Genomic DNA, 22,736 nt, shown 5'->3' on the forward strand with positions numbered 1-22,736 from the left:
GACTTGGGACAACAAATATGTCTCGTAAACTGACAGTTTTAATTTGACTATGGCCCTTAAGTTAGTAATCCTGGTATTCTTAACAATCCTAGTTTCAGGGGTTGAAGAAGTGGACGAAGATGCACACAGTTGAGTGGTGCTGACAATATCCTCTACCCTTATTATAAGAGGATACGACTCAAGGAAGATGATGTAACCAAATTCATACATAATCAAGTAAAATATCAAACAAGAGGTATCCACTAATTTCTTAACACACCATTGATAAGCTCAGACTTTATGTGTTTTTTACTGGTTATTTAGCAGTTCAGACGTGTGAGGTTCAGAGCTTATGCAACAATTTATAAACCTCACGGCGTAGGGCGAGTGAGGGTCGATCCACAGGAAGCAGAGAAAACAGCAGAAAATTCTTTTCTATTAAATCAGTCTATTCAGTTCTCTAATTCCAAGTGTTAATCTCTGTAGAAATTTTCTTCAGAATAAGTTGCAAAGAATTCCTTAAAAGTATTGATTCAGCTAATTCTTCAGTCAAATTATCTTCAGTTAAGTTTTACGGAGATATCTTGGCAAAACTCAATTGAGCAGAACCGTCAGCAGAGAAATTTTCTTTGTTGACGGTTCGCTTACGCCCTGTGAGGCAATTGAGCAAACACCCTGCGGGTGTTTGTGCACGCGCGAACGCCGGCGCGCGGGTGAGCCTGCTCGCGGCGCTGCTGCTCGCGGCGCTGCTACGCACGGGCGAGCTTGCGCGCTGCGCTGCTGCACGCGGGCGAGCCTGCGCGCGCGCGCTGCGCTGGGCGAGCCTGCGCGCGGCGTTGCTGCGCGCGGCGAGCCTGCTCGCGGTGTTGATTCGCGCGGGCGAGCTTGCTCGCTGCTTGGATTGCTGGCAACCTAGGCTGAGGGCTGGGTTGCTAGCAGTTGGAAATTCTGCAGGGAAGGATTTCACGAGTGGATGCGAGAACAATGAAACTTTTGCTAGACAGAATGGAAAACGATTCAATCAACTATGGGATTCGAAATCAAACGTAACCAAAGGAACAACAGAAATTGGAAATGCTGAAGACACAGCTTGTGATCTTCAGCCCAACCCTGATTGTCTTAGAAGGGAGAAGAAGATTGTACCAAAACCGAAACGCTCACGCCTCCTTGTGTCACTCCTTCCTGGCAAGGCGGCGATCGTCGTGCTCCAGCTACTCCTCAGCTTGCTTCTCTCCCAGCTCCAATGCTCATCAGCCTTGGAGGGTCTGCAGAATTCCTCTCTCCCCGCCCTAGCTTCCTTGAGAGAAATTCTGGACAACCTAAACTCCTCTCTCAAGAGAGTATTTATAGGTTTTCTCTTAAGTCATGCCCAGGGGCATTTTCGTAATTTTTGCCACTTCGAATTTTTGCCCACTTCTCTTGATCCTCCTCTCTTCCTTGATCTTCTTAACCTGTTTCTGAATGTTCACTAGCCATAAAATGTTAAATATATTCCACTTGATTCAAAGAATCAAGTGGGGTTAGTGATTTCATAAAACAATACATATGCATGAACTTAGCATGAATTCACAAGATAATTGTAATGAATTTAAACTTAAGAACTTGATTATTTGATGACATATTTTAGAGTCATTAACCATTGCTAATTTTAATGATCGATTATGATTTGATAGTTGGTCATACCCTAAGTCATTATGGGATAACGAACCACCCAAGGGCCTATAAGTGCCCACTAACCCATGAGAAACATGTTTTGTGAGTGAGTCCACGTACTCCTCATTTTCTTCTTAGCTGACACCCAAGGAGTATAGACTTAACATATCGATTACGTTTAAGTAATCATTCCTTACTAAAAGAATATAAAGACATAGCTCATTAGTTCTTCTTTGACCAATGAAAATGTTGCACATCCCACCTGAATATTTTTGTGAGCTTGTAGTACTTTAGAAGGGAATTACTCAAAAAGAACAGTATTTTTTTAATTAATCATACTACATCATAAAAAGTAATTAATTAGGTTGTCGTGCCAGAGGAATCTTGGATTTGAAAAAAACTAAGACAATAAGAAATTGTACGGTTGCAGAGTTTACTATTACATGTAGAGGCTTACTCAATCTCAAAACATGATAGGTTAAATTCAAGAGAGACTGAGGATAACGATGTTTCTATCGCTTATAACGACAGTACTTGAATCACAGGCCAGGTTTTTCTTTGATGTATCTCATTACTCTCACGACTATGGATACTCCCTGGTGACTCTCGGGACTAGCTCTCCACACCGACATCTGTATGGAATCAGGTATGCCATTTTTTACTATATATGTTTACCAATATCTTTAGTTTACTATATTTGCTTATCCATGTAGTTCTTCCTTGAGAAATCAATGCAGGAGGATAGATCCTCCCATATCCTTTCATGGAGTTCAAATTGAAGAGATATAAGTCACTCATCAATGGATGTTCATAACACATTTTAGAGGGGTGATAGTATAAGAAGTCTTAAAGAAATAACAAAAGTCCACAGAAAAGTTATGTAAATACATGTGAAGCATTGAAAATAGTTAATTACATATTTAAAAATAAGAGTCTTAGTTTTTTTACGGGACACGATAACGCTTTCGATATATAGACGATCTCCAAAGGAAAATCCTGCTAGAGTTTAAAGTAGAAAAGTATGAGCTAGAAGACAAAATAACATGAACCAATAAAGAGGTGCAAGAATGGTCTGGAAACGATGCAGTCCTTACCAAAGTATGTAATAGGTTAATAGTAACAAAACATTGGAAACATTATATTGCTATAATTAAGGGAATAACTATAGGATGAAAACGTGGACTATGAACGTAGTTTTAAAGATTTCTCACATTGTACTAAAATGAAAAATGTGATTTTAATTTTTTTTAGTAGAGCAAGTTGTCGTCGTTCGGTTCTATTCATCGTTTGAGCGCCATCTTAAAAATTGTTAGATTGTCCCAGCGTTGACGAACAAGGAAAAGACCTTACAGTCACCTGCTCACATATAATATCGTACAAGCTAAGTACTCAGACAGCAATATGAGTTTTGTATGGATATTTTTACATATATCTGATACAGCAACCAATAAATATATTTCTTTAAGATTCATAGATGGTTGAGTTTTTTTGGTCTTCCCTGATAATTGCTCGAGCCTACGAGTGCCGAGATGACTCCTAAATTTTGATATGGACTACACTAGTCACGTCTTTTTCTAAATTTTGGTCTTCTAAAATTTGGTCACTCAGTCTCCTAAATTTTGGTCTTCCCTTCTTTTTCTACCCACTAGTCGTGTGGACTGGCAATCTTAAACTTTTGTCTTAGCTAGAGATGCGGAGAAGTTAGTGTACAAGTGGACGCACGACAGCATGCTTATTAAAAAAAACTCATCTACCTGCCGGACGTGAAGTCCTTTCACTAAACTGAGAGTGGTATATTGAACCTCGATCCCACTCGTTTCTAACGCTTTCTGTCGGAGTAGGCAGAAACATATGGATTACTATGACGATTCTTACACATAGACAATCATATGCAAACAAACATCTAAATGACGGCAACCTAGCTCGATGGATCAACACATGTGATCAGATAATATGTGCATACAATATATGTCTGTAGAGATAACCATACACAGATAAGGTTAGAGATATCGATTAAACTATATTACAGACATACATTAAGAAATGGAGTGGATTGACGCCTTTCTATACCAAGACAACGTGACAGATTATTAAATCCAAATAACAAGTTGAATTACCAAGGGAGATCGGTAGCTACATGGATAGTAGGAAATTAAATAAATTGAAATATAGATATAGATAGTTATGTCGATAAGGAGACAGACAAGGATAGAGATGTGCATTAGGAAGTAATTAGTTCGTGAGAGGTATCAAAACACGGAAAGGGTACATAGATAGGGGAAGATAAATAAAACCATAAACTTACATCTTGGTTGACTGATTCGCTGAAGTAACATAGAGCATGATACATTAAAATGGGGCAAACGAAGATTATCGACTGTTCAAGGTGAGGCGAACTGATAAGCATTGATGGGGTCATCTAAAACATAATGTATGCGTGTTAAGGAAGAAGAAGACAAAGACGAAGAAGAAGAGTGAACAACTCGGCAACCACGTCACTGAGGAGGATCAATAGGAATTTTAATTAAGATTAGCTTAGTAACAATCTAACACGTATCCTATACTCGTTAAGAGAAATAGATGGACAGGATTAAATATAAGTTCAAATATAGACGGGTAAGATTCAATCTAGATAGGATGAAAAACTTAGATGGACAGGATTCAATCTAGACGGGATCAAACTCTGGACGGACAGGATTCATCCAAAACTGTTAACAAGTTAATGGTTAAGATAGAATTTGCTCTAGCCGTTATAACAATTATAACGGCTAGGATTAAATCTGTTCTAGCCGTTATAACTATTATAATGGCTAGGATTAAAACATCTATTATATGGTATTATAAATAATAATGTTCGACAAATGAAGTGTGGATTTTGAATGATCTAATACAACATCTTTCACTCTTATCTCTTCTTCTTCCTCTCTCTCTACTCCCTCTTCTCTGTATCTCTACGCTTGATCTTGAGCGACCACAAGATCCAGGAATCTTCACACTATGGATTAGATCAGAGCAGAGACGGATTCGCGCGGTGAGCAACTTAGGCATCTCTCACTAGGAAATCATCTCGAGTCTTGGCAGCAATGTCATACATCGGCATGGACCTGATCTTTGGGAAATCCAGGGGTATGGAAATAAGCAGAACAGAGGGAGGACTCTGATGGAGCCGGATACAGTCTGGATCATTGATCGCATATGATACCCCCCCAAGGTCGCGAGGCTTCGCTTCAAGAATCTCGTGAGAAGCGACAACCTCGTTTGTTGGAAAATAATTCAACTTCCTTTGACGTCCTGCCTCATTTGGCTTCTCCGGCAACAAAACAACCCCATCCTTGAACTACCATACGCCTACCATAAAGCCTTTTGAGGACAACAACCGATGTGCTGTAATGACAGAAGAAGTCGACTAATAGTTGTCCACGATTAAAAAATAAAAGAGAGATGCATGGAAATGTTTTGGTCGAGGAACTGATATGTTCTTTGTCTCTCAATGTGCGTCATTTTTTCGTGGAAGCATGCCCTAACGACTTTCTGGTTGGCGAAAGTAAAAGACTGTTAATTATTTCCGCAAGAGGCAGTAAATGCATTGTCTTGGGGTCCCAGCGCAGGCAAATGGGCTGTCTTAAATATTATTCTTGAAGGTCGCTCCAAAAGGTGCCCGCATCTTTTAATATACTAATGGGGCCCGCTCGCAATGCTCGCTTCAGGTGGAGAGAGAAGAGATAGCAGGGCCGTACTTATTCTGGGAGAATTAAAAACTCCCATCTTCAGCCACTCAGATGAACCACACAGATCTAAAGCTTGTAGACAGATGAATGAGAAGGAAAAAAAGAAGGCTACTTCATTTGGATAACATGCCGGGGGTAGCATAGATGACGGGTGGCGGAGCACACCTCACTTGGTCCTTATGCCACAATTTAGCCCATTCATTCTTTGCATCGAAGCTTCTCGCCTCAGTCACCGCCAACAAAATTCCGTCATTCAGATCCGCCAAGAGAATTATCCGGCTGCTTCATTAAGAAGAATAATTTGAAATAAAGTAGAGTATAAGAATTTATAAGGACAATAGCAATCAATTTAAGTTTGGTAGCAGGCAAGGAAGAAAGCGGGCCTAAAAACCATCCCTTCAGCATCTGTGCATAAGCAATCATTTTAGAACAATATTTTACAGGTGCAAATAATCAACCTATGAATTAGATCAAGAGATAGTTTAATAACTGAGAACTAAATAAATTATTCACTATAGTACAGATGGCGTGATTAAACGAACCATGAATTAAATAAAGAGATTCTTCAAACAGTAGAAGTGAGAAAAATAAGGGTTTCGACAGTGGTACCGAGAGAAATAGATAGAAATTGAATGGGAGAGAGAGAGAGAGAGACAGTAAGAGAAAGAGAGAGTAAGCAACTAAGAGAGATAGTGAGAAAGAGATTAATAAGAGAAGAGAGTGAGAGAGAGAATAAGAGGAGAAATAGAGTAAGAGAGAGAGTAAGAGGAAGAGAGTAGGAGAGAGTGTGAGCGAGAGTAAGAGAGTGAGAGAGAAAAGAGAAAAAGTGAGAGAGAGAGAGAGAGAAAGAGAGAGAGAGAGTAAGAGAGAGAGTGTGAGCGAGAGTAAGAGAGTGAGAGAGAAAAAGAGAAAAAGTGTGTGAGAGAGAGTAAGAGAGAGAGTAAGAGAGAGAGTGAGGAAGAGAGAGTGATAGAGAGAGTAAGAGAGAGTGTGAGAGAGTGTAAGAGAGAGAGTAAGAGTGATGGTGAGGACGCCAACACATTACCATCGAACGCGTCGCCACGGTCAATCGAAGTCAACACACCTGGTATGGACCCAACGGCGAAGTCAACCGAAGTCAACCCGCCACGGTCAACCAAAGTCACGGCCTTGACAATCACGTCTCCACCCGCGTGCGTCCCTACGCACATCATGACACAACGCCAGAGGCAGATCCACAACTGCCCTTTGGCGTGACACGGCGCACATCTTTACTTTTTTGTCTCTAATTTCTCATCATTTTCTCTTTCCTCCAAGGCCTATATATAGGCCATTGTTTTCAAGAAACGGTAGGCAGTCATAATTTCAAGAATTGAGTTTTCAGTTAAACTCTTCTTTGAGGACTGCCCAGCCTCCCTCTACCTTCAAACCCTAGCTGTCACTGCCGCCGCCGCCGCCACCGCCGCCGCCGCTGCCACCGCTGCCGCCGCTGTCGCCGCCACCGCCGCCGTCATCGCGTCGCCGGCCACCACCTCTCCCCATCCATCTTCTTCTCTTCCACCTCTCTCCCACCCTCTCTCTTTCTCTCTCGTCTGCCTCAGGCACCTTTCCAAGGCCGTCCAAGATAACCTCCCAAGACGCCCAAGGCTGCCGCCCAAGGCCGCCCAAGGCTGCTGCCTCAGGCTGCCCCAGCCAGGCCACCCAGGCTCCGCCCAAGGCTGCCCCTGGTAGGGCCTAGGCCGCCCAAGGCCGCCCAGCCAGGACCGCCCAAGGCTACCCAGGCCGCCCCAATCAGGCCGCCCAGGCCACGACCAAGGCCGCCCCTTGCCAGGGCCACCCAAGGCTACCCAGGCCGCCCCAGCTAGGCCGCCCAGGCCCCGCCCAGGGCCGCCCCTACCAGGGCCGCCCAAGGCCGCCCAAGCCGCCCTAGCCAGGGCCGCCCAAGACCGCCCAGGCTGCCCCAGCCAGGGCCGCTCTCGAGCAGCCCTAGGCCACCCCAACAGGGCCGCCCAAGGCTGCGCTCAGGCCGCCCCAGCCAGGCCACCCAGGCCATGCCCTAGGCCACCCAGGCCATGCCCTAGGCCACCCAAGCGAGAGCCGTCCAATGCCACCCAGGCTGCCCCTGCCAGGGCCGCCCACGAGCAGCCTAGGCCGCCCCTGCCTGGCAGCCCAAGGCCATGCCCAGGCTGCCCTGCCAGGGCCGCCCAAGGCCGCCCCAGCCAGGGCCGCCCTAGGCTGCCCCAGGCTGCCCCTGCCAAGCCGCCCAAGGCCACGCCCGGGCCGCCCCTACCTGGACCGCCCAAGGTCACCCAGGCTGCCCTTGTCAGGGTCGTGCTCGCTCCTTCAGCTGTACCCGTCGGCCCGCCTTGCCCTCCGTCAGAACCTCACCTCAACATCAACTCACTACCAGGGCCGTTCAACACCCGGAACGCCCAGACCCCATCGTCTAGTGGGTCACTCAACACCCGGATTCGCCCAGCCTCGTCACGAACGAAATTTCCCGCATCCTCTTCACGCACTACGGTGCCGAGGTACGCCTGAACCCTTTGGTGTCGAAAGTGTTCTCCGTCCAGTGTTTTCTCGAGAAGTTTCCACCCCAGTCAGAATTAGATTTGGTTTGGATTTTCTGCTTCTTCTCTCTCTTTGTCGAGTGTCTCCTCGCGACGCGAATTCGGATATTGATTTCGGTGCTTAGGCATCGTCACGGTGGGGGAAGATAGTACTCCCGCCCACGATAAGGGTCGGAGCTGCACCACCAGATTTTCATCGGTTTTTAAATTCCGAATCCAATCGTGTGATTTCTGTGGCTGTCTTATCCCTCGTCGTCTCTCTACCCGTAGTTTGCCTCTACAACCCAATCATCCATTCCTTCATCTTCCACTCCCTAGTCGATCACTCCGTAGTCGTCCTACGTCAGAGAGAGAGTAAGGGAGAGTGAGAGAGAGTAGGAGAGAGTGTGAGAGAGTAAGGGAGAGTGTGTGAGAGAGGAAAAAGAAAGAGAGTAATAGAGAGAGAGTGAGTGATAGTGAGAGAGAGTGAGAGTGAGTGAGAGAGATATGGTAATAGAGGGAGTGAGAGAGTTGGAGAGAGAGAAAGAAGACTGCACGTAGGCCTGAGGTTTCAACTTTGAGGAGAGAATTTTGGGTTTTCATACAAATAGAGTTAAAGAGATAGAAAGAAGCTTGTACGTAGACCTGAATGATTCCGTCCATTTGTAGGAAAGAGGAAAAAGTGTTTCGACAGAAGCAGAAAGCGAAAGAGATAGGAATTGAAGTAGAAACCTGGGGACAGAGAGCAACAGAAAAACACATATACAAAGAGAGAGAGAGAGAGAGTGCGAAAGAGAGATAGGGAGATAGAGCGAGGTAGATAGATAGAGATAGAGAGATAGATAGATAGATAGATAGATATATAGATAGATAGATAGATAGATAGATAGATAGATAGATAGATAGATAGATAGATAGGGAGAGATAGATAGAGATCGAGCGAGATAGACAAAGAGAGATAGAGCGAGATAGATAGATAGACAGAGATAGAGAGTGCAGCGAGATAGATAGATAGAGATGGAGAGAGATAGAGCGAAATAGATAGATAGATAGAGATAGAGAGAGATAGAGAGAGACAGAGTGAGATAGAGTGAGATAGATAGAGATAGATATGGAGAGATAGAGCGAGATAGATGCAGATAGAGCGAGATAGAGCGAGACAGATACAGAAAGAGGGAGATAGATATGATTTGAGAGAGACTGAGTGAGATCTATTCAATTGGGAGAGATAGAGAGAGATGTAGAGAGAGAGTTATATAGGTGAAGAGAGAGCGAACCAGAGAGATATAGATCGAGAGAGAGAGAGAAACAGGGGAGAAAGAGAGGAAATGAAACCTGCAGGCGTTGCAAGAGAGGAAATCCAGGGGGCTTCGAGGACATTGCCGCCGGCATGGATGACGTTGGATAACAACGCTGGAGAACATCGGAGTCCCTGCAGTTGAACTCCGTTCTCTGATGAACGTGCGTTCCAGTTGACCCCGCTGCCCTCTGTTTCTGTAAACTTTTTCTGTAAATGAGCATTTTTTATGGGAAGCCCATGAACGAAAATGATTACCTTCCTTCTCTTTCACCGATGAAGGAAGGTACAGCCAATCAGAGGCCAGGATGAACTTCGTGTGTTTTCTTCGATCAAATTGGTAAATATACGTCCCACTTTCTCTCTCTCCCTCTCCCTCTCTTTCTCTCTCTCACTCTCCTTTCCCTCTCTCTCCCTCGCTCCCTCTCTCCCTCTCGCTTTCTTACTATCGCTCTCTCCCTATCTCCCTCTCCCTCTCCCTCTCTCTCCCTTTCTCCCTCTCGTTTTCTCACCATCGCTCTCTCCCTCTTTCCCTCTCCCTCTCTCTCTCTCCCTCTCTCCCTCTCGCTTTCTCACTATCATTCTCTCCCTCTCTTCTTTTCCCTCTCCCTCTCTCTATCCCTCTCGCTTTTTCTTTATCGCTCTCTCCCTCTCCCTTTTCCTCACCCTCTCCCCTCTCTCCCTCTCTCTCTCGCTCTCTCTCTCTCTCTATGAAGGGAGAGGGAGAGCACGAGAGGGAGAGAGAGAGAGCAAGATGGGTGGAGAGAGAGAACAAGAGGAGAAAGATAAAGAGGGAAAGGGGGAGAGAAAGACAAAGAGCCAGAGAGGGAGAGAGAAAGTGAGAGAGAGAGAGAGAGAGAGGGAGAGAGAGAGTGATAGCGTAAGAGAGAGAGTGAGACAGAAAGTGGGAGAGGGGGGGAGAGAGCAATGGCGCAAGACAGAGAGCGAGACAGAAAGAGGGAGAGGGGGACAGAGAGCGAGAGAACGAGAAGGAGAGAAAAAGAGGGAGAGGCGAAGGGAGAGAGAGATAGAAAGAGGGAGAGAGGAAAAGAGAGAGAGCGTGAGAGGGAAAGAGAGAAAGAGAGAGCATGAGCGAGAGAAAGAGAGACAAATAGAGACAGAGTGAGAGAGAGAGAGTGAGAGAGAAAGAGAGAGAAGGGAGAAAGAGGAGAAAAAAAGAGGGAGAGACAAAGGGAGAGAGAGAGATAGAAAGGGGAAGCGACGAAGGAAGAGAGAGAGCGCGCGAGGGAGATAGAGAGTGTGAGAAGGAGAGAGAGAGAGAGAGAGCCCGAGAAGGACAGAGAGAGAGAGAGAGGAAAAGCAAGAGAAAGAAAGAGATACATAGAGACAGAGCGAGAAAGAGAGAGTGAGAGAGAAAGAGACGGAGAGGGAGAGAGAGCGAGAGGAAGAGGAGAGAAGAAGAGGGCGAGACAAAACGAGAGAGATAGATAGAAAGAGGGGGCGACAAAGGGAGAGAGATGATAAACTCAATTTTTGGGGTCTTTTTTTACTGGTTATTTAGCAGTTAATACGTGTGAGGATTGAGCTTATACAACGAAATTTATAACCTCACAGCTTAGGGTGAGTGAGGGTCGATCCACAGGGAGACGGCAAAAAACAGCAGAAGAATTCTTTCTATCAAATCAGTTCTTTTAGATCTCAATATTCAAGTATAAACTCTAGTAAACGATCTTCAGTACAAACGACAGAGCTTTCTTTAAAAGTCTCGGTGCAGCAAATCTTCAGTAAGGCTTTCCTTACTGAGGATTTGCCTTTGCCCTTTGGGGCAATTTCACAAACACCCAACGGGTGTTTGTGCACGCGCGAGCGCCTGCGCAGGCGAGCCTGCTCGCGGCGCTGCCGCGCGTGGGCGAGCTTGCTGCACGCAGCACTGCTGCGTGTGGCGTTGTTCCCCGCGGCTTGGATTGCTGGCAACCTAGGCTGTTGCCTGGGTTGCTAGCAGTTTGGAAGTTCTGCAGGGATGGATTTCACGATCTGATGCGAGAACAATAGAATTTTTGCTAGAACAGAATGGGAAACGATTCAATCAACTATGAAATTCGAAATCATGCGTAACCAAAGGAACAACAGAAATTGGAAATGCTGAAGACACAGCTTGTGATCTTCAACCCAACTCTGATTGTCTTAGAAGGGAGAAGAAGATTGTACTAAAACTGAAACGCTCATGCCTCCTCGTGTCACTCCTTCCGGTCAAGGCGACGATCGTCGTGCTCCAGCTACTCCTCAGCTTGCTTCTCTCCCAGCTCCAATGCTCATCAGCCTTGGAGGGTCTGCAGAAATCCTTTCTCTCCAAGCCCTAGCTTCCTTGAGAGAAATTCTGGACAACCTAAAATCAACTCTCAAGAGGGTATTTATAGGTTTCTCTTAAGTCATGCCCAGGGGCATTTTCGTAATTTTTGCGTCTTTGAATTTTCGCCCGCTCCTCTTGATCCTCGTCTCTTTCCTTGATCTTCTTAACCTGTCTCTGAATGTTTACTAACCATAAAATGTTAAATATATTCCACTTGATTCAAAGGATCCAGTGGGGTTAGTAATTTCATAAAATGATGCATATGCATGATATTAGCATGAATTAACATTATAATTTTGATGAATGAAAGCTAAAAAGTTTAATTATTTGATGACATATTTGAGAGTCATCAAACCCCCCCTAACTTAGATCATTACTAGTCCCTTAGTAATGAAATGCAGGTGAGAATAAAAGATGATCTCAAGTTGACTTTCGACTTCCGATAGCTTTGATTCATGCTCTTTTCAAGGAGTATTTTCAGCAATTGAACTTGACCAGCACAGGAGAAATTTAGGATCTATCTCAGCCTTCTACCTCAACTAAGTGCACTTGATCTACGGCGTACATATAGTAAGTACATAGTATATGGAGTAAGATCGAGTTAACACCCCAAGCGCACTACTGAACGAGGCGTAGAGAGTGGTGCTAATGCTAGCTCAATACTATGGCTATAGTAGCATCGGTTCAAACACATGGGAGACAGCTTTTCCACCTTTATTTTCTTTGGCATTTGCTGCTTGTTGGTCATTTTTGATGACAATCAACTTTAGTACTATGATGCAAGCTTTTACTCGTTTATGCGCAGTGCAGCTTTCACTTTATAGTTTGGTGGCACTTATCCACTACCCATGTGCCGTCCTTAGTAGACTGGCAGCTTATTCCCCCGACGAAGTTTTGTATCCTTCTTGGTTCAGGGAGCTTCACTCACGTCATAATAATATTGCCGATGAGCTAACACTAACCCTACTCTCCACTAAAGCTAAAAAGTTTCGTGCATGTAAGTGCTAACTCAACCCGAGGTGGATGATGAGGTGAGATACGTATAATGGTCAGATATATGGCTGTAATAGTATGGATCATAGTGCACCTAGCTAGGCTTACTTCACCTAGGATTTCCTAGCTGGCCACTCTTGCTCTTCTACCCTTTTGAAAAGAATCGAATTATCATGCATATCATTGGACAAGTATCTCCTAGGATCATCAAATAATCGAAAATTTTTTAATGGATGATGCATGCAACTGTACTCCCCTCCCCCCCAATAAAAAGGCATGTTCCTACATGACAAATCATAATTAAGAGAAAGGAGAAAGAGAGATCAAACCATGGAAGGAAAGGCTGCGATCAGCATTCGTGTTGTCCAGTGACGGTGTACCTAGCTTGGATAGGAGTTGCTGCACACGAAGACAGAAACAAAAACGAAGAAAACAAAAAAAAAAACACGGCAAAATAACAAAACAGAGAAAATAGAAAATGGAAGCAAAAACTAATCAGATCATGCGCGCTTGTGCGGTGGCTTTTCTAAAATAATATTCATGGGGCTATTAAGATCCTCTTCTTCTAAGTAGGGTTTGAGCCGTTGCCCATTCACAGTGAATTGTCTTTGAGATGTAGGATCAAAAATGGTAACCGCTCCATTCTCAAAAACCTGCTGAACAAGGAAGGGGCCATCCCATCGCGTTTTCAATTTTCCTCAAAAGAGTTTTAATCTAGAGTTGTAAAGCCATACTTTTTGATTCTCTACAAAAATTCTTCTCCTCAAGCTCTTATCATGAAACATCTTCATCTTGGCTTTATAAATCTTCGAATTCTCATAAGCCTCATTTCTTAACTCTTCCAACTCATTCAATTGAAGAAGTCTATGCTTGCCGACTCTATCCAAATCTAGGTTGAGTTTCCTAATAGCCCAAAGGGCCTTGTGTTCTAACTCAAGTGGTAGGTGACAAGCCTTCCCAAAGATAAGTCGAAAGGGAGACATGCCGAGAGGAGTTTTGTAAGCGGTCCCATAGGCCCATAATGCCTCGTCTAGCTTCCTAGACCAATCTTTCCCATCCGGACGCACTATTTTCCTCAAAATTTTCTTAACTTCTCGATTGCACAATTCCACTTGGCCATTGGCTTGAGGGTGATAAGGAGTAGTGACTCGATGATGGACACCAAACTTCTTGAGGAGGTTCCTAAAGTTGTAGTTTGTAAAGTGGGAACCTCCATCACTAATGATAGCTCGTGGGCATCCATATCTATAAAAGATGTTTTTCTCAATAAAATTAGTCACTACCTTACTGTCATTGGTTTTGGAGGGAATGGCTTCTACCCATTTGGAGACATAATCGACAGCCACCAAAATATATTCATAACCATTAGAACTAGGGAAGGGTCCCATAAAATCGATTCCCCATAAATCAAATATTTCTACTTCTAATATGGGTTGTAGGGGCATTCTATCTTTCCTATTTATGTTGATGGATGCTTGGCATGCTAAACAACTATTATAAAATTTCTGGGCGTCATGAAATAATGTAGGCCAAAAGAACCCTGATTCAACAACTTTATGAGCTGTTACCTTGGCCGAGTAGTGTCCCCCTCCGGGTTTGGAATGACAGAATTCCAAAATGCTTCTTTGCTCGCTCTCGGGGACACATCGCCTCAAAATTTGATCTTGGCCTTGATGGAATAGCTCCGGATCTTCCCAAAAGTAAAATCGTGCATCCTTAAGCAGCTTCTTCCTCTCATGAGACGTCCATCCTGTGGGAATTTTTCCTGAAACCAAAAAATTGACAATGTGCGCGTACCAAGGAACCAATGTTCCTTGTGCAGTTAGGACAAATTCAGCAGGAAATGCATCATTAATTTGTTCAGTTGGGGCGCCTATGATTCGGGAGAGGTGGTCGGCTACTACATTTTCACACCCTTTCTTATCTTTTATCTCTAAATCAAATTCCTATAATAAAAGTACCCATCTAATCAACCTCGGTTTAGCCTCCTTCTTCGTTAACAAGTATTTAATAGCTGCATGATCCGAAAAAACAGTTATTTTACTACCTAGTAAATAAGACCTAAACTTTTCTAAAGCAAAAATAATTGCCAGCAGCTCTTTTTCGGTAGTAGTGTAATTCAGCTGCGCATCCACTAAAGTTCTGCTGGCGTAGTAAATGACCACGGGTTTCTTGTCAATTCGCTGACCTAACACTGCACCTACTGCAAAATCAGAAGCATCACACATTAGTTCAAAAGGAAGGGTCCAATCGGGCCCTTGCAAGATAGGTGCTTTAACTAAAGCTTCTTTCAATTTATCAAATGCGTTCTTAGCCTCTAATGTTAGTTCAAAATCATTATTTTTAGACGATAAAAGATTTGTAAGAGGTTTAGAAATTTTAGCAAAATCAAGGATAAAACGTCTATAGAAACCCGCGTGGCCGAGGAAACCCCTAAGGGTTTTTAGGTTGGTTGGAGGTGGAAGGCCCTGGATGATCTCGATTTTGGCCTTGTCCACTTCCAATCCACGGTTGCTGACCGTGTGTCCCAGCACTACTCCCTCCTGCACCATGAAATGGGATTTTTCCCAGCTTAGGACAAGGTTGGACTCAATGCACCTCTTCAATACTTTGGTGAGGCTTAGTAAGCAGTTTTCAAAGGTAGATCCAAAAACTGAAAAATCATCCATAAAGATTTCTAGACATTCTCCTACTAAATCAGAAAAGAGGGCATTCATACATCGCTGAAATGTGGCGGGGGCATTGCATAGCCCGAAAGGCATACGCCTAAAGGCATATGTCCCTACGGGACTCGTAAATGTTGTCTTCTCTTGATCATCAGGATGGATGTTTACTTGGTTGTATCCTGAATAACCATCAAGAAAACAAAAATATTGATGCCCTGACAGTTTTTCTAGTATTTGATCTATGAAGGGCAGTGGGTAGTGATCTTTCTTTGTCGCCTTGTTTAATTTCCTATAATCAATGCACACCCTCCATCCAGTGGTCAATCTCTTCTGCACCTCTTCCCCTTTTTCATTCACTTCTATTGTAATTCCAGATTTCTTTGGTACCATGTGTACGGGACTCACCCATCTACTGTCAGATATGGCATAAATATTTCCTGCATTCAACCACTTTATAATTTCTTTCTCAAGAACTTCTCTCATGTAAGGGTTGAGTCTCCTTTGATGCTCTCTACAAGGTCTTGCTTCCTCTTCTAAAAATATCCTGCGTTCACAAATCGAAGATGGAATTCCCCTAATATCATCAAATGTCCAACCTATAGCATTCTTATGCTCCCTAAGTACATCGAGCAAGTCACTTTCTTGTTCAGGAGTGAGTGATGAGGAAATGATTACCGGTAAGATTTCCTTCTCATCTAGATATGCATATTTGAGGGATGAGGGTAAGGGTTTCAATTCTGGTCCTACCTCTACCGAAGGGGCGTCTATGACTTCTTCCTCTAGCTCTCTGCCCTCTACTTGTGACAAGTATTCCTTAATCACATCCTCTCCGTCACACTCTGCACACAATTTTAACTCTTCATTGCTTCCTAAGGGACACTTCATCATTTTTGATATATCAAGTTGAACTCTCTCCTTTCCAATTTTAAACTCCACCGTCCCCTTTTCCCAATCCATTATCGTTTTTTCCGTAACTAGAAATGGTCTTCCTAAGATAATAGGAGCTAAGCTAATGTTTCCTGATATCTTCACATCAGTCACTATAAAATCTACAGGTATTTCACAATTCTCTACAGTGATCATGACGTCCGTTAACCTTCCTTTGGGTTGCCTCACGGTTCCATCGGCTAGGAGTAAATCCATGTGTATTTCCTCCAATTCTCCAAACCCACACTCCTCATATAATGCCGTTGGGATGATGCTTATGCTTGCTCCCATATCTAATAAAACTTTAGAAAATGTGTTTCCTCCAATTTCACATGTGATGAAAGGGGCTCCGGGGTCTCTCATTTTGATAGGGATGGCATTAAGGATGCTAGAGGCGTTCTCAGATAATTTAACTATTTCCCTAGGCTTCCTAATGGTGCAAGAGTCCTTAAGGTACTTCTTTAGGGAGGGTGCGCACCTAAGCATATCTTCTACAGTTACAGTCATGGTGGCTTTTTTAAAATTCTCCAGCAATCGGTTTTCATAATCAAGGATTGGTTTTTTTCTATTTAAAGCGGAAGGGTAAGGAACATGTTGCCCACTCGTAGAAGGTAGAGGTTCCTCCACGTAGGGAGAATCCTCTCCTTCTTCCTCTCGTGGTTCATTTCCCTTCTTAGAATTCTCTCTAGAGTTCTGATAGGGATCCTGAAGTTCTTTTCCATTTCTCAATTTTGAGATTGCTAGAACTTCAGGATCGTCCATCTGCCTCATCAGGAATGGAGTGCTGCACATGATGCAAGTTGCATGGATTTATTAATGGTTTCGTGGGAAGTTTATAAGATGTGCAAGGTAGGTCTAGAGATATACCTTGATGTTCGTATTGTGCAGGCCTGAAGCTTTCTAGCATCTTCCTCATCTGCTCTTGAGACTCCAGCATTTGCTTTGTTTGAAATTCCATCATCATTTGCATCTTCATCTCCATCTCCGCCCGCAACTTTTGGTTTTGTTTCTCTATCATATCTAAAATGACGGGGGTAAGTGAAGAAAAATCAGGTTGGTTCTGAGATGGAACCTGATACTGCTGTGGAGGCCTGTGCTGGAATGGTTGTCTCTGCTGAAACGGAGGTTGAGCTGCCGGCTTGTTCCCTTGGTGGAAGGTCTCTCCGTTTTGGAAATTTGGCCTCTTTTGACCTGCCCACGATTGTTGCGGCTGGTTGAAGGCCTTCACCTCTTCTTCCATGGCTTGGCAGGCTCCATCTTCATGTTCTCTGCTGAAGCAGAGAGAGCAGATCTTAGCTTTAATGATAGGAGAGTTACCTAAAAAGACATTCTTCAAGGTGGAGGTGAGCTCCTCCAATTTCTGGTTAGTCTCCCTTAGGCCCGCTTGTAGCTCTCCCTCCTTGGCGTTAACCTGCAGAACTCCTGCTCTTTTTGGCTGCAGGTTTCTCCCATTCTGATTGGCCCCAATCTCCTGCAAGTCAGTTTCTGCAACTCTCTCCAAAATATCGAAAACTTCATCCTCATATGCGGTATAAAACGTTCCACCCGTAGCGAGATTTACTTTGTTTTTCATAAAATCAGAGAGAGATTCATAAAATATTTGGGCTAGTTGACATTGCTCAATGCCATGGTGAGGACATTTCCTCAACAAATCATTGAATCTCTCCCATGACTCACTAAAGGCTTCTCCGTCATGAGGATGGAAATTGTGAATTTCTCGTCTATAAAAATTTGTTTTGGAGAGAGGGTAAAATTTCTGCAGAAATTTTCCTTGCATCTCTTCCCAAGAATTAAAAGTGGTTCCTAGATTACGATACCATGCATACGCTTTATCTTTAAGAGTTAGAGGAAAATATTTCATCTTTAACATTTCTGTAGATATTCCAGGAACATTTTGAGAAGAGCATCTAATATGAAAATCATCAAGGAATTCTAAAGGATTCTGTGCAGGTAATCCGTTAAATTCAGGTAGAGAATTGATCAATGCATTATCGTATCGAAACAAGATACCTTCACTGATGTTCAGATTTACATCGGTTTGTCGTAAGCTTCCGGACGGTGTAGACCTATCCAACATAGTTCTTCTCCTTTCATTCTCTTGATGTATCTCTTCAGCCATATTTCTCTGCTGAATTTCTGGTTCTGTGACTGTAGAATCCGGGGTGGCGTCTCTACTAATTTTTTCTGCAGACTTCTCACCAGCTCCTGAGCGTCTAACTACCATAGATCTTCAGCACAAATGTTAGCAGAACAATGAGCTGAGGATTTTTAAGTCCTGCAGCTTAAGGAGAATCAAGAAAAGATTACTAAACAATTAAAAAATAAATTCCTACTGTAATACCATGCTCCCCGGCAACGGCGCCAGTTGATAAACTCAATTTTTGGGGTCTTTTTTACTGGTTATTTAGCAGTTAATACGTGTGAGGATTGAGCTTATACAACGAAATTTATAACCTCACAGCTTAGGGTGAGTGAGGGTCGATCCACAGGGAGACGGCAAAAAACAGCAGAAGAATTCTTTCTATCAAATCAGTTCTTTTAGATCTCAATATTCAAGTATAAACTCTAGTAAACGATCTTCAGTACAAACGACAGAGCTTTCTTTAAAAGTCTCGGTGCAGCAAATCTTCAGTAAGGCTTTCCTTACTGAGGATTTGCCTTTGCCCTTTGGGGCAATTTCACAAACACCCAACGGGTGTTTGTGCACGCGCGAGCGCTCACAAGAAGCGAGCCTGCTCGCGCGCTGGCGCGAAGCTTGCTTGCACGCAGCACTGCTGCGTGTGGCGTTCTTCCCCGCGGCTTGGATTGCTGGCAACCTAGGCTGTTGCCTGGGTTGCTAGCAGTTTGGAAGTTCTGCAGGGATGGATTTCACGATCTGATGCGAGAACAATAGAATTTTTGCTAGAACAGAATGGGAAACGATTCAATCAACTATGAAATTCGAAATCATGCGTAACCAAAGGAACAACAGAAATTGGAAATGCTGAAGACACAGCTTGTGATCTTCAACCCAACTCTGATTGTCTTAGAAGGGAGAAGAAGATTGTACTAAAACTGAAACGCTCATGCCTCCTCGTGTCACTCCTTCCGGTCAAGGCGACGATCGTCGTGCTCCAGCTACTCCTCAGCTTGCTTCTCTCCCAGCTCCAATGCTCATCAGCCTTGGAGGGTCTGCAGAAATCCTTTCTCTCCAAGCCCTAGCTTCCTTGAGAGAAATTCTGGACAACCTAAAATCAACTCTCAAGAGGGTATTTATAGGTTTCTCTTAAGTCATGCCCAGGGGCATTTTCGTAATTTTTGCGTCTTTGAATTTTCGCCCGCTCCTCTTGATCCTCGTCTCTTTCCTTGATCTTCTTAACCTGTCTCTGAATGTTTACTAACCATAAAATGTTAAATATATTCCACTTGATTCAAAGGATCCAGTGGGGTTAGTAATTTCATAAAATGATGCATATGCATGATATTAGCATGAATTAACATTATAATTTTGATGAATGAAAGCTAAAAAGTTTAATTATTTGATGACATATTTGAGAGTCATCAAGAGAGAGCGCGAGAGGGAGAGAGAGACCAAGAGGGACAGAGAGAGAGTGCAAGAGCAAAAGAGAGAGAGACGCAGATAAAGACGGAGCGCGAGAGAGAGAGTCCGATAAAAAAAGAGAGGGGGAGAGAGAGCAAGAGAAAGAGAAGGAGAGAAAAAGAGGGAGAGACGAAGGGAGAGAGAGATAAAAAGAGTGAGCGACGAAGGGACAGATAAACTTTTTCTGCCGCTGTAACTGTTTTTTTTTAACCGCTTATCTCTCTCTCTTTTCTCTCTCACTCTCTCTCTTCTCTCTAACTTTTTTTTCAGCCAAGCAGAGGCTAGAAGCGAACATGTATTCCTATTATAGTAGTATAGATTCATTCAAATGGATTAGAGCTGTTTGACTTAAACAAATGAAACGGGACTGAAGGGATGACGATCCTCGACGGATGGAATGGGACTGAATGGACTTCCATTCAGTTATCCATCCGAGGCATTTTGCTTTGTCCGATTCATCAATCGTCCAGGTTTTATCATCGTCACAAGTCTGTCATCAGTCTCGTTACCTTATTCAGCCATTATAGAAAATAGAACGGATAACAGACAAATGGATGATGAAGTATACTGACAAGGAGGAGAGAGAGATAGAGGGAAGAAGAGAGAGAAGGAGAGAGCAACTTCGGCTACGGCTGCGACTTGCGGCCGCAGTTGCGGCCACAATTACGGTAGCTTGTTGTTGCGGTTGCAGCGGCTGTGGCTTGCGGTCATGGCTACGGTGGCTGCGCCTGCAGTTGCAGCTGTGGCTGCAGCGGGTAACTGCGGCCGCGACAGCGGCGGGTGGCAGCAACCGCAGCTGGCAGCGCGATCGGCTGCGGCAGAGGAACGAGCGACCCATGGGGGCAGTAGTCATGGACGGGAAGGCAGACGACGGCGGCAGTGGCAACGACAACGGTAGCGACGACAACGGCTAGGCTTTAAAAACCCTTTTTCCACTTTCTTAATTTGTAGTGGAATTTTTCTAATTTTGGATGAAACTAAAAAAAACAGAAAAGTTCCTTCAAAATCACATTTTCTCAATATTGTCTTCTCCTCTCTTTCCTATAGGCCTCCCCCCTTAGAAATAAAAGGGAGAAGACCCACAAAGTGTTCTAGGGCCCCCTAATAGGAGAGAGAAAATGACTAACAAACAGACACATGGGCTCACAAACGCACAAACATGTAGGTCCATACAGCGGGGTAAACATGTGAGAGCAAACAAAACACAAACACATACATGGCTGACATACATGGCCTACTAAACAAGGAAAATATATGGAAAGATAACATCAAACCTCTATGGCTCGTTGAGTAGGCGGGGTACTCTAAAGGGTGGGTCTCGCACTTGAGCCCTCAATCGACGAACTGGTTCAATGGGTCTTCAAAGCTGGATGGTCTCCCATCAAAAAGGCTGCAGAGCGGCTGAGCGGGATCTAAATTAAGCGGGACCATGTCAAGGTCAACCCCACGTCATGAACTATGTCGCACACAGGTTAGTTGAAAAATTTGAAATAGGACATGTCGGTTATCAAAAACACAGCCTTCATTCTAACAATGGCTCCATAGATCAATGGTCATGACGTGAACCTAACTCGTCCTTATTTACCTACTTTTTCACGTCACAATTGATAGAGATACATGCATACCTATAGGGGCTAGTAGAAATGGATCAATAGAGATAAAAAAATAAAAAATCGACAAGCAAGTTGGTTGATGGATCGATAGCTATGATTAATTTTTAAATATATTAAAATTAATATGGTCAGAAATGAACCATATAATGTGAGGTCAAACGAAGGATTGCAAACAAAGGGACAGCTCACTAAGCATGATGAAAATAATGGAAGTATATGTAAACCAAGGACTCAAACAAAAAAAGTGATTCATTGATACTTAGAGCTATGCGTATCAATTGAAAAACACATTGGAAGACTGCCACTTGAAGCGATTGGAGGTAGAGTGGGAGATATTTTGATAGTGGGATAAATAGTAAGGTTGATAGTTAGAAAGAATGAGAAAGAGAGCGTGAGACAGAGAGGGTGATGTGCATTGTGATCTAAGGTATAAATATATGTATATTGATTAGTCAATAAGACTAACTAAAAACGTAGAGAATAAATTACATATTAAGGTAGATAAGTTGAAGGCATTCAGCCCATTCTGGAAATCCCATCTTGATATCTTGGGATGGAGATGGATTGACAGTTGTCCCTCTCCCCCAAACCCCACTTGCCCCACTTCTCTTTCTTATGGTGGTTTTCTGTCCGTCTATTCTGACCTAGGCTGGAAAGTTAACCTCCTTCATTTATACTTTCTTTCTTGTTTTTTCTCTATAAATATGTAATGATTTCTGGTAAATTAAGTTGAAAAGTATTTCTTCACTGGTGTCTTGTTCCCGCAATGGACAATACTCTTCCTCATTATCAACACATACCAAAATGAATGAAAGCACCAGCTTCCCTTTAACATTTGGTATAACAGCTTGGTTCCGAGTAAGGAAAATTGTCGTGTCTTGGAGAAATTGCTGCTGTAGAAAGCAAGAAGGATCTTTTCCCAGTTGGAGCTACAAAGGGGCCCATAGATGCTGGGCACCTGGGTACATTCCCAGTCGTATGGAACACCAATGATGCATTGTGGGCTACACATATGAAATTGCAATTGGACGCACATAGCTTATGGGAAGTTATCAATGGAGAAACTATGGGGAGGAAGAAGGACCGACAAGCCCTGTTGTGATATTTGGAGCTGTGAGTGAAAATATTCAAGCCCATCTCATCGTCACTACAACTCTTAGGAGATATAGGTAATTCTAAAGTTGATGAATGTTGGAATTTCTCGACTTAAGAAATCAATAATCCAATCCCTCAAGCATGACTTTAGGATGTTCTCCATGGGTAACAAAGAGACAGTCTTATTTCTCAAAAAACTATGAGAAAGTGTCAATCAAATGAGTAATCTTGGAGAACAAACTGAGGAAGGAAGCATTGTATCAAAGCTTCTTCATGTTGATATGTAGAAGTTTGATTGGATTACTTGAACTATGAAACAATTTGGCGATATTGATGCAATGTCACTTGATAAAACAGTGGGATCAC

General features: G+C 43.5%; 1 non-coding gene across 1 annotated transcript; it reads left to right on the forward strand.

The window, feature by feature from the left end:
• The first annotated feature begins 17,704 nt into the window (after positions 1–17,704).
• On the forward strand, positions 17,705–17,805 carry LOC144701561 (small nucleolar RNA R71). The gene has a single exon (XR_013581052.1). It is a non-coding gene; the product is annotated as a small nucleolar RNA R71 (small nucleolar RNA).
• Positions 17,806–22,736: the final 4,931 nt, after the last annotated feature.

This window comes from Wolffia australiana, chromosome 3 (genome assembly GCF_029677425.1).
Source record: "Wolffia australiana isolate 7733 chromosome 3, ASM2967742v1".
NCBI classification, from domain to species: domain Eukaryota; kingdom Viridiplantae; phylum Streptophyta; class Magnoliopsida; order Alismatales; family Araceae; genus Wolffia; species Wolffia australiana.